The 13,200-nt window shown below is 36.8% G+C and overlaps 1 protein-coding gene across 2 annotated transcripts in view; it reads left to right on the forward strand.

The window, feature by feature from the left end:
* SBF2 (SET binding factor 2) overlaps positions 1–13,200 on the forward strand; it is a 483,232-nt gene that overhangs the window by 364,903 nt on the left and 105,129 nt on the right. The gene's annotated exons all lie outside the window — the stretch shown is intronic.

Genomic DNA, 13,200 nt, shown 5'->3' on the forward strand with positions numbered 1-13,200 from the left:
TACCTATCAACCCATACACATCCCTCCTAAAAGATCATATGCTGATTACTTGAACAGAAAACAAACAAGATATCTAATTCCCCAGTGGTATCATATCACATGTTTAGAAACATATTTAAATGTTTAGTGTTTAGAAGCAGTCTGTCACTAAACATTTGACACTTGGGTAGAAGGAGTCTAAAAGTTCTATTCAAGCTAATTATCTATTCTTCCTATCCTCTTTTACAAGATTGCAAACTCAAATGCTTAAAGAAACCAGCCAAGTAATGTAAGTGATTGAAGGGAAAATTGTACAGAACTGGAGAATGCTCGTTTCATATTAAAGGGACATCTATTTAGTTCCAGTAATTTCTTGTCAGACAAAAATGAGGGCATAGTGTTTCCAGGTTCCACAGTTTTCAAAGAACACATCTGCTTTTAAAAGTTTTTTCCTAATTATTAATAATAAAATTCACAACGAAAGAAATTCAAAATGCCAGTCTGTAGCTGCTGCTATAGAACTTCTGTGTTGAGCTGTATAGGAAACCATGAGAACTGAAGAGTTTTAAATACTTGAAAGATCTGGCTAAAGATATGAATGAGAGTCCTAAAACATTTTTAAAAAAATTTTTTAAGAGAGTATTATAAAGAGAGAGGAGTACCAAGCCCAGTTGGGAAGAGAAAGAAAAGAAAATAGTAAAGGTCAGAAACTTGGAAAAAATCTGAGGAATGAGAAAAGGAAGAAAAGCCAAAGAATGAGACAGCTTAAGAGACTCACATGTAGGAGATTATGAGAAATTACTAAATTCATACTTCGGAATAGAAGTTAAAAGAAAGTTGCTAATTTGAACAGTCTTTTAGTAGGTGGCACTAATAAATTATTAACTTAATCATTTATTTCACAAGAAAACAATGAGAAAGGAAATATAATTATGACTGAAGCAACGCTCTAATTTATTCCTTAGTAGCATGGAATTTGACATATTCTGTTGGCTCCTCCAAGTACATTTTCTTTAGAGAAAACATACTGAAAATGCGCTGAAAGGAGGCAGCATCCCATCTGCTGAAAAGTCACACAGGCTGCAGGGTTTGGTCCTCTGTAAATATGTTTCTTGTTCTTCCTCAGACTTAGTAGTATACTTAGCATTCTGGATCCTGTGGCAGGATTCCAGCGCAGGCAAATAATTCCTGACATACTGATTTAAAAATAAAATTTTACACAGAATAACTTAATCAAAACATGAAAATTTGTTTGAATGTTTTTAACTTCTAGAGAAAACGGACTTCTCTCAAAAGTGTATCTCTTTTGGGGCACCTGGTTGGCTCAGTCGGTTAAACATCTGACTTTGGCTCAGGTCATGAGCTTATGGTCTGTGAGTTTGAGCCCCGCATCAGGCTCTGTGCTGACAGCTTAGAGCCTAGAGCCTGCTTCAGATTCTGCGTCTCCTTCTTTCTCTCTCCCCCTACTCCACTCATGCTCTGTCTCTCTCTGTCTTTCAAAAATCAATAAATGTTAAAAGAAAAATTGGAAAGTGTATCTCTCCTGTCATGATGTATAGAATACCATTATAAACTGGGGCGCCTGGATGGCTCAGTTGGGTAAACATCCGACTTCAGGTCATGATCTTGCGGTTTATGGGTTCGAGGTCTGTATCGGGCTCTGTGCTAATAGCTCAGAGCCTGGAGCCTGCTTCGGATGCTATATCTCCCACTCTCTCTGCCCCTCCCCAATTTGTGCTCTTTCTCTCTCAAAAATAAATAAACATTAAAAAAAATTTTTTTAAAGGAATACAGTATAAACTGTTTGTATTCCCCAAATTGAGATGGGGACTAGCCAGCCTTAATGTCCTGTCTGATTTTGGTTAGAAACAATAAGATCTCTGCTATTCCTACCCACTGTCCCACTTACTATAAAACTTGGGGGGAGAAGGGGTAGGGGAGATGATTATGAATTATACAGGCCTAGATTAGACAGGATTTTATTTATGAGCAACATGAGAGTTGGAATAAAATATTATACTATAGATTTTAAATTGTTTAGAGAATATTTCAACTGTTTTAAATAATGCAATTAAAAGTACATGAGCCACTTGGGAGCATTGACATGATGTGTAGTAATGGGAAAATATTATACTGTTTGAATATCTAGGTCCCAAAAAGCTCTGGCTTTTATATTTACTGCCTTGAAGTATTTCCATGAAATGTTGAGAATGTGTTTATATGATTGAATACATAATGTATTTTGTTAGGTTTTCTTTTAATATTACTGAGAACAATTGGAAAAAAGTGGTTAATTCTTTTTTTTATTTTTTTATTTTATTTATTTATTTTTTAAGATAGTTTATTGTCAAATTGTTTTCCATACAACACCCAGTGCTCTTCCCCACAAGTGCCCTCCTCCATCACCACCACCTCTTTTCCCCCCTCCCCCTTCCCTTCAACCCTCAGTTCATTTTCAGCATTCAATAGTCTCTCAAGTTTTGCATCCGTCTCTCTCCCCAACTCTCTTTAAAAGTGGCTAATTCTTAATTTAGCTCAGAACATATACGTGACTCTCTTAAGTGAGAAGTTAGAAACTGGGCACATAGTATAGTGCCTCCAACAGGGCTTGATCAGATAGAGATCCTCCTGGGCCAGGATTCTTATGTAACCCACAGCTCTGTGACAATTGCTTGTCCTCATTTCAGTTGTACCCCAAGAAAAGTAAAACCTGCAACCTTGATGTAAGGAACAAGCAAGTGTACTACCAAAACTCTAGGAGGAAAATGCAGGGTTAGAGAGTCAGCTTCTTACAGAGAAGAGCACTGGGAAAGTTAATGCCATATAGACAAAATCCTTACTCCAACCCACTTTCTTTGTGTGTCTCTAATATACATTGAACTTACAAATAAAATTTCATTTGAAGAAAAGCTTAAACTCCACTTTCAAAAAGGTCTGAAACCCACTCCCATCATTAAGTGGTCCAGAGTATATTGCCAAAAACATCACTGAATTGAATTGAATTGAATTGAGTTGATTATCCAGTGTTCAATGCAAGAACCCAAGTCTTCTGATTCCAGATTAACTCATTGCTCTATATGAGCTTTAATCCTTTGGCCTGGATCCATGATTCTCATCCTTGCTGCACATTATTCACCTGGAGTGATTTTAAAGACAACTGATGAAAAACTCTCATCAAAAACCAATTAAAACCAAGATCTTTGGCCTGCACATCAGTTTCTTAAAAGTTGCACAATTGGAATCTTTAAGGGTCCTAAAACCCAGAATGTCTGCCATTATTTGTGAAAATACTGATGAAATCTCATATAGCTTAATAACATACTTTACCAGTAGACATTATTGTAAAGATAGTACTCTCTAGGCTTGGTGGGGAGGGAGAATGGTGCTTTTAGGGACCAGAAAATAATTTTGTCCCTTTCTTCAGATCTCTGAGTTTAAAATCCTGCATGATAGATTAATGAAAAATGAAGGCTACCTATTTGAATTCGTTGCACCTACTGATTTAAATAAAAAAGTATATATTCAGCTCTTTATGTTCAGAACCCTTTGGTAAGCTAAATGAGGACCCTTACTGTAGAAGATGTAGCTTCTGTCTTAGAGGAAGTTGACAGTACACTTCCTGAGTACAAGACACTGTATGAAGCACCTTATATGTACCATGCCATTTAATCCTAACAGTCATGACCTTGAGAAGTATGGTATTAAAAACCCTACTTTTATCTTTATTTAACAGATAAGGAAAATAAAGCACAAAAAATTAAGTAACTTACCCAAAGTTATTTAAACACAGGTAGTCTGAGTCTAGAACCCATTCTCCTTAACCATCAGTCAACCTATAAAGTAGTAACAGATAATGAAATGGGGTTTTTTTTTGCGTGTTTATTTATTTTTAAGAGAGAGAATGGGAGAGCATGAGCAGGGAAGAAGCAGGCAGAGAGGGAGACACAGAATCTGAAGCAGGCTCCAGGCTCTGAGTTATCAGCACAGAGCCTGCTGTGGGGCTCAAACTCATGAACTGCAAGATCATGACCTGAACCAAAGTCAGATGCCTAACTGACTGAGCCACCCAGGCGCCTCTGAAATGGTTGTTTTTAAGTCATTAACTTTGGGGCTGTTGTTTTTATACAGCAGTTGATAAGAGAAATACTGATGCATAGCAAGTGCTATGTAACTATTAGCTAATATCAATGTTGTTATTTTTTTAAGTTTATTTATCTTGAGAGAGAGAGAGCATGCATGAGCCGGGAAGGGACAGAGGAAAAGAGAGAATCTCAAGCAGGCTCCATACTGTCAGTGCAGAGCCCTGAATGGGGTTTGATCACACCAACCATGAGATCATGACCTGCGCCAAAACCAAGAGTTAGACATTTAACCAACTTGAGCCACAGAGGTGCCCCTTGATGTTATTATTATGTAGATCTTTGATGCCAAGTTTTGACATCCAGATATGATCAATGAAGGGCTGTTATACATGCTTGGGTGAGGAGAACAACATTAATTAAACTATATTTTATTAGCTTTGCAGTGGAATATGGCTTGAAAGAAATATTGATTAGTGCAAGAGAAGATTTTTTTGATATAATTTATTGTCAAATTGGCTAATATACAGTGTGTAAAGTGTGCTCTTGGTATTTGGGGTAGATTCCTTTGGTTCATTGCTACATACAACACCCAGTGCTCATCCCAACTAGTGCCCTCCTCAATGCCCATCACCCATTTTCCCCTCACTCCCCACCCCCGCTACCATCCATCCTAAGAGTCTTTTATGGCTTGCTTCCTCCCTCTCTGTTTGTAATTATTTTTTCCCCTTCACTTCCCCCATGATCTTCTGTTAAGAGAAGATATTTTTAAGAACTGTTTTGGAAGTTTCACAAAAATACAACACAATATATCGACGTGCTAATCAGTGGTCTCATCATGCTAAATTACTTTATGTTGCAAATATCTGCTGAAGTATGCAATTGTATACTTTCTGTGATTCAGGATATTAGGTCGCCATTAATAATTCTTGGTCTTCCTTGTGGTTAAGTCAAAATTTTACTGGCTTCATTTCAGTACCTGTGAAATTTGATAGCAGAATTTCTGTGAAATAACAATGAAAGCACTAATTCATAATTCTCAAAGCTTAACAAAGAATGAAGAAGTTTGTTTTTGCTCAGACAAGCCCTAGAATGCCGTTTCCATAGACTCTCTGTCTGCTGTTTGCATTTTTGCTCTCTCTCTCAAGTAAAGAAGGCATTTGTATTAGAGCAGAATTTTTATTCTGTTTCCTAAATAATTGATTTCCCAACTGCGTGTTTGATGGCTTGACTCATTATGTTATAAAGATCTGTAGTTTTATGAGGGAAGAGGTAGAAAAACAACACATTTTGCTTTACTGTTTTCTTACAAAATAAATTCATTTATTTAATTGGGGATGGGGGGATTACTGGGACTATAGTTGGCCAACACTAAAATCTGTTAACATCTCTATCCAAGAAAGTTAACTGAAGCTGACATGACTTCTGGGAAGCACATTGTAGCTGACATCTGGGTGTGCCCCATACCAGAGTGTTATCATGAGAAATTGATTGGTCCATCAGGAATGGAATTTGAATCCCCTCAAAGGACTGAATAAAAAAAATTATCTGGACTATATTACCTTTTTTGGAATAAGGAGCGTTACTTTTTTTTACAGCATAACTCTCTCTGTTAGTGGGATGCTCTGTACAATTGTCAGTTACTTATTCTTTCTGCCATAACTACATACTATTCCAGTAGCTTCATCACCTTGAACATGACATTACGTTTTAGAATTACCTTCATAGCCCCTGGCAGAATGGTAAACAAATCTTTGATGTTCTGAAAAACGTTCATAGTTATAGCATAATGTATCCTTAGGTACCTATGCTGTGCAGAGAGCCTTTTATCCAAACGCAAATCTAATTTTTTAAATCAACGCTTGCTTCTTTTATCTGTCACCCTGTTTTTCTTTTGGGTCTTGAGAAAAATGAGATTCTAATCCAAAAATGCTTTAAGAATGCTTACTGTGCTATAAAAGCCAAAGAAACACTAGTATCTTTACATTTATGATTGACATGTATATAATCTTAAAACACCATTGACTCCAGATCTTTTTATTTTTCGTGGTGAGCACTTGCCAAAGGTAGGAAAAAGATTAAGGCATGGATCTCATAGAATGAATGTAAATAATTGCAAATATTTTCTATTTTTTTCCTACTTAAATTTGAAAATCAAAGTTCTTGTTACCTAGTCACTGATAAAAATGTTGAAAAGGGCAGAACTTCATAGTAGGCTACTTGACACTTCTTTTTAGGATAGAGTCACTCTTCTTAGTTGTTAGATATGGAAAATGTAACAGGTAAGATAATTTGGAATCAGATGCCTAGAATTGTCAAAAACCAATCTCTGCGCTCTGGAGCTGAATTATACCATAAAAACAGAGTTTGAGGGTAAAGAGGAATGATAGTTTTATTATTTTGCCAGGCAAAGGAAGTTGCAGCAGGCCAATGCCTTCATAACTGTAGACCCCTTACAGGTAAAAGACGTGAGGGGTTTTGTAGGAAAATACAGGATCCTGGAGGTTTGGACATGAATCAGATTTGTGCTGCCAGTCCTGTCCTTATGTCTTCAAGGTGGTCCCATGACTAGAGCCATCCGAATCGTATTACTAAGTATGCATTGAGATCAGTGAGAAGTCAGTATCTATATGGAGTTCATGGAACAAAGGATTCTAGAGGAAAAACAAGTGAAGGGGAGGGAAAGGTTTCAAAAATGAAGAAGCGAAAATTTTATTCAATTTGGTTCAGTCAAGCCTTGCTGAAGCATTAATGTGTCTATTTTAATTTCCATCTATCTTTACATTTCTATAGCAGTTTCAGATTGTCATATTAAGGAGTTTAGAGTAATACTATTCTCTCGTCACAAAGTATACAACAGCATACTCTTGAACAAGGCAGTGGCGTGATTGTGTTTTAGAAACTTACCATGGTATGGAAAAGGTTCAGGAAGATTTTTTTTTCTGTTTATTTATTTATTTTTTTAACATATGCAGTTATTTTCCATCATTTACACTACAGTAGTTACAATTACACTCCAGACAGAAAAGCAAAGTAAAAAATCAAAACCCCAACTTCTATTTCATGTAATTAGACTTATACAGAAATTAGAAGGTTAAGTAACAACTAGTTAATCACCTAATTTCACAGCTATCTGAAGTGGCAATCGTTATATAGCAGCTTATCTATGATACATTCAAGATACATGATACAATTTATCACTTGTTCATAAGCTACAACACAGCCTGCTTAATACCTTTCCTTAAATTCCACCTCTATACTACAGTATACTTGAGGTCCATGCAAAAAAGTAGCTACCTTATATATAGGAAATGGATGATTAAGTCTTTGGTATTGTAAAAGCAACTTCATGGATAGTTGATATCTGTCCCAACACAGCATTTTATATACTGTTAAGTGAAACTGCAATACAATCTAAGTTTATTTTGGGAGTGTTTGCTGTATCATTGGATTTAATGAAATGTTTAGAGGTGCAGTAGGCATAACTTTGAGTATATAATGAAAGAAAATGCAAAATGCTTATTGATTTATGATGTGGTTTCATCTTAGCTTGGGCAAACCATGCAGATTTAATACATAGTAGCAGAATATTTACTATTGAAGCTTGAAAAGACGTGAGTTCTTTGTGTGCAATCTTTCATTTATGCATGTGAGAGGCTTGTCTTTTTTTTAATGTTTTTACATTGTAGTACTTGTTTTGCTTGTTGGTGGTGTTTGCTTATTTAATACATTCCGTCAAGGACAGAAATTACATGCTGTTTTTTGTTTGTTTGTTTGTTTGTTTGTTTGTTTGTTTTTCCCCTAGGAAGTGTGTCTTGGGTTTTTCCCTTATTATTTTCATTACTTTTTTTTTCCTCTTCTTTTTTTGGTGGTGGAGGTGGTTATGTTTAAATGAGGTTCAGGAAGATTTAAAGGTTGGAGGAACAGAGGCCACATAGTAGGCTCGTATGACAGACAGATGTTGATTACAGGGCTTAGGGAGAGATCCACATGGAAGGTTATCTGTAGCATGGTTTGCTTGTAGCAGGGGTTACAAACCAGATGCCTACAGAGGCCAACAAATAATGCAAATGAGTTCAACAGGTCAAAAGAACAAATGTAATGAGGGCAACCACTACTCAGCTCCATCAGTTGTCACCAGGCAGGAACGCAGGAACATTGTTATCACATCTTTCCATTTTTCAAGAAAAGCTGGAAGTTTAGCCATTAGATAGAATCTCTTCATTGGTAAATGTTGGCTTATTTAAAAAAAAAAAAAAACCTCTAGATGGTTAAAAAAAAAAAGAAGATGGGGCGCCTGGGTGGCTCAGTCGGTTAAGCCTCCAGCTTCAGCTCAGGTCAGATCTCATGTTCGTGCTGACAGCTCAGAGCCTGGAGCCTGCTTCCGTTTCTGTGTCTCCTCTCTCTGCGCCTCCCCCTCTTATGTTCTGTCTCTCTCTGTATCAAAAATAAATAAAACATTAAAAAAAAGAAGAAGAAGAAAAAAAAATCTACAGCTAGAAGGAGCTAGTGGTAGGATGCCAGCTTTTACAGCCTGTAGCTTTTAGTTTCTTCTGGCTCTGATTCTTATTGTGTAGTATAGTAGGGCAAAGACCTAAGGATAGGAATTCAAAAACTTCTTGTGAAGTACAGCCTAATAACATAACTGAGAAAAGAATGGAAAATGCAAAACTCATGACTCTCTTTGTGGGTAGCAAAAGCCAAGGTTTTATTAACAACTTGTCCCTAAAGAGCACTTTATAAATAGATTGCTCGTTTAGCTTAATTTTGCTTAGGTAGCATCCTTTCCTTCCTATTAGTCAGCATTGTTAACATTTTTGAGAAATTGTGGATATGATGGAGACTTGTGGAGGAGCTGCTGAATTACAGAAGTTATTACAGCAGAAAATAAACTATGTATGCTATAAATACTTGACTCAGTGACTCAGCAAATTCCCTTTATGTCCAAAGGGAAACATGTTGTACCTAACTCATGAGGTCTGTTTTTAATTTCCTCAGCTTTGCAGTTGTCCCTGTTTGTCGCTGATAGATTTTTACATGATGTGAGACACATAAAGATAAAGACAGACCACTCTCAGAGGGAGATTTAAGTATTGGGGAAGTGAAAGCAGGGGCAGGGGGGGCTTTTAGTCATTGGAGTGCTTTTGTATTGACGGCAGGGGATTACCAGGAAGAAGTCTGAGAACCATCTGGAATGGACGTGAGAAACTAGATAGTTTTATTATACTCTTGGTGAGATTTCCAACTTACAAAATTTTAATGTTAGGAGCAAAACCCTAGAAAATATTTAATTATTTAGAATTCAACAAGCATTCTATTTATCTCTAACACTCACATTTAAGGTACTCTAACCAGATATTTGAGCTGATGGCAAGATGTGCCAGAGATGATTTCTGCCTTCAAAGGCTATTAGGAGAGAGACCATATGTACACAAAATTTTAAAATTATTTATGTATAATTGAATCATAGTTCAGTACTTTGTTTATAAAACCTACTAAATTGTTGGTCTTTTAGTAAACATTTATTATCATCTCTTAATGAGCAGGCAAAAATAGTACTATGTGGGAACTGATTTCATACATTTTCTTATAAAACAGTAGAGAATTATTTTTAAAACCCTTTGCGTCTTGGGGCACCTGGGTGTCTAAGTCGATTGAGCGTCTGGCTTCGGCTCAGGTCATGATCTCGCAGTTAGTGGGTTCAAACCCCACGTCAGGCTATGTGCTGACAGCGAGCTCAGAGCCTGGAGCCTGTCTTCAAATTCTGTGTCTCCCTCTCTCTTTCTCTCTGACCCTCCCCTGCTCATGCTGTCTCTCCCTCTCTCTCTCTCTCTCAAAAATAAATAATAAAACATTAAAAAAAATTTAAACCCTTTGCATCTTATTTTTTATAATAAAAAATACTAACACTCCTTATTGGTATTAAATAACGTATAATGGCAACTAAAATCTGTCAAAAGCTCTTCCATCCTGTACAATTCCAAAAGGTTCTAACATATCTTTTCAGCACATTCTTGAACAAAAATAGCTAAATGTCAAATTAGAATGAAATAATTATTAGAGAAGTATAAACTAAATTCCATATAAGACAGTATCTTAGTCTGCTTGGGCTGCCATAACAAAATACCATAGACCATGATTTAAACAGAAGATATACTTATTATGGTTCTAGAGGCTAGATATCCAAGATCAAGGTTACGGCCAATTCACTTTCTGGATAAGGACTTTCTGGCTTGCTGCCTTCTTGCTGTGTCTGTATATGATGTTTCCTCAGTGTGTGTACAGATATAGATATAGATATAGAGAAAAAGAAAGGGAGGGAGAGAAAGGGGAAGAGGGGGAGAGAGAGAGTACTCTCTGGTATCTCTTCCTAGAATGACACTAATCCTATCATGTCAGGACCCCCTTGCCCCCACCCCACACACCCCCCCCTCTTAGGACTCCGTTTAATTTTAATTACTTCTTTCAAATACACCATACTGGGAGCTAGGGCTGCAACATACAAATTTTAGGCAGACACAAACAGTGTATTCATAACAGATAGGAAATAGGAAGCAATCAGAGAAGGCATTTTTGAAAAGGTAGTATTTGAATAGGCCCTTGGAGATTGGGTAGGATTTTAACCATTTAAGATTGGAAGGAGAGATTCCAAGCGGAAGAAATCACTTAATCAGTATGGCAGTGAGGAAGCAAAGAGCATATTCAGCACACAGAGGAGGTGGCTCTTTCTTTCACCTGCAGGATGGCATCTACACAAGTGAATAGTACTCAGGAAGTAAAGAGGATGTAGCCAAATTATTTTCTGGTTTCAGCACTGCTCTGACTAGTTGTGTGACCTTGGTTATGCCCCTCTACTTCTGTGTGTCTCGGCATCCCATTTGTCAATGAAAAATTACCTCTGGGGTTTCTTTTAGTTTAATAAATCTGTACTTCAGAACAAGTAAGTGATTTAAGTTTAACAAGTATTGTGTGCTTGTGTATGCCCATATACTTACACCAGCAGATGTGCACACTTCTACAAGTATTTTGATAATAGAAAAATCTGCTACCACTTACCAATCTTGAATTGGACTCCTCCCACCTCTGCATGAATTGGGAACCTTTTCCTGCATATTCCAGGGAGAGAATATTGACCTTCCAAGGAGAGGTGACCAGGCAAATTGGGCAAATATTTGATTTCTCCAACCTTGTTCCATACCCTTTTTCAATTTCATTGGCTCTTTTATTTTCCCCTGCTTTGGACTTCTGATTCTTTCATGACTGCCTTATTGGGGAAACTTAATTCAAAGCCTTCTTTCAATTCAGTTGTAGGCACCTGGATAAGGAAACCGTAGACTCACAGGGTTATTTCCTTTTTAGTAGGAACTAGGCCGTAAGCTGTAGGAATGAAACATGAACAGTAAAATTCTGTACAATAAATGGACATAGAGCCTGGGGATAAGGGTATGGAGATGATTTTGTAGAAGCCTTGGAAATGGGAAATGATCCCCTGGAACTTAAAGACCATCTTCAGTCCTAGAACAGTTTCATCTAGCTTTACAACTATTTATTCTTAACCTTGGACCTGTCTTGTTTCTTTTTAGCCAAATAATTACTACTATTATTTTCTAGAGTTCTAAGTTAGTCGTGGGCTTACCTATGCAAACTTGGATAACTTTGACCTAATCTGTATGATTCAGTAGATAATTTTTATTTCTGTAAAATGGCTCCTAGATCAACAGCTTGTTCCTCATTGCAGAGGCTTAGTTTTAATGAATCTTTACAACTTAAATAAAAAGCAGTAGAACTAAAGTTGAAGAATTGTTTTCCTCAACAACAGCATATTTCTTTTCAAGAAATATATTTTCTTTCCCCACTATATATAGTCAGCTTATAATACTAAGTTTTGCTTCTCAAAAATAGGTTGGTCTACCTCTTTCACATACACATCCAAGTCAAGAAGGTGTTATCTTCATAATGAACTTAAGCTGGAGCTTAGGTGACTCACCTGAGAATATTCTATCAGTCAGAAACCATTCAAGGTCCAACCCCAGTATTTACTGCTCTGTGGCCTCCACTTTGCGTAGGCACCACCTTAATGAATCATACTGGCTGTCCGTCACTCATTCTCTCATGACCACAGTTTCAAAATAAAACCTTGGAAAATGGAAGCACTGAAGTAACAGTTGCAGTTACTTCACCCACTGTTGACTGTTCTATGGATGCAACCTACAATTTGAGTCTTTATTTGGTCGTTGACAAAGGCCTTAAATTTTTGAGTCAAAACTTCAGTAAAATTCAGAAATTTAGGCCCCAAGATGTTGATTCTGTTGTTTATGGGAAATGCTTTCAAGACTTACTTTGCTTTTCATAGTTCTAACAAAATAATTTAATGTGTGTGTTTTGTTTTGGGGTGGGGTTTTTCTGGGTGGTTTTTTTATTTTGGGGTTGGGTTTTTTTTGGTTTTTTTGGGGTTTTTTTTGGTTTTTTGGGTTTTTTTTTTTTCTCTCTGGAAAAGTTGAGTAGATGGAAACCATGAAAGGAAAAGATGTACTACAAAATTGTAATTCAATAATTCTGTGGTTTCTGTTTTCATCTAGTAAAAAGCAGAAAATAGTAGAAGGAAGAAGTTCATTTTTCTTAGATTATTGGTAATAAAATTCAAGTTAAAAATCGAAGTTTGCTAATTGTGTTTGCCCTCTAGATTCTCTTTCTCATCAGAATAATCTCTCAAGTATAGATAATATCTAAATTTAATCAGAAGAGTTAACTAAAGTTTACTCATGCAAGGAAAGAAATGTGTACTTCCAGGGGATACACCTTTGTAGGTTTATCCTAATACAGTAATGACCTGTTATGTGCAGGTTAGAGCTGGATGGCCATAGCTGTCTAAGTGCCTAGCCTGCATTGCTGCCTCTGCAGGTCACTAAAACTGCTTACTGTTCTACCCAGGTAGGTGCTTATATTTTTCCAAGATATTCATGACTTCCCACATAGGCTTTCAGCTCTTGTTTTATGACCTTGTACAGCTATGCCACTGTCTGCATTATGTCTCTGAGCCCCTGGCTGCTGCTACTATTTATTAAATAGATATGAAGTGCCAGGTGCTATGCTGTGTTTTACATATTGAATCTTACCACCTCCACGGGACAGAGCTACCCTT

This window comes from Suricata suricatta, chromosome 11, assembly GCF_006229205.1.
Source record: "Suricata suricatta isolate VVHF042 chromosome 11, meerkat_22Aug2017_6uvM2_HiC, whole genome shotgun sequence".
NCBI lineage: Eukaryota > Metazoa > Chordata > Mammalia > Carnivora > Herpestidae > Suricata > Suricata suricatta.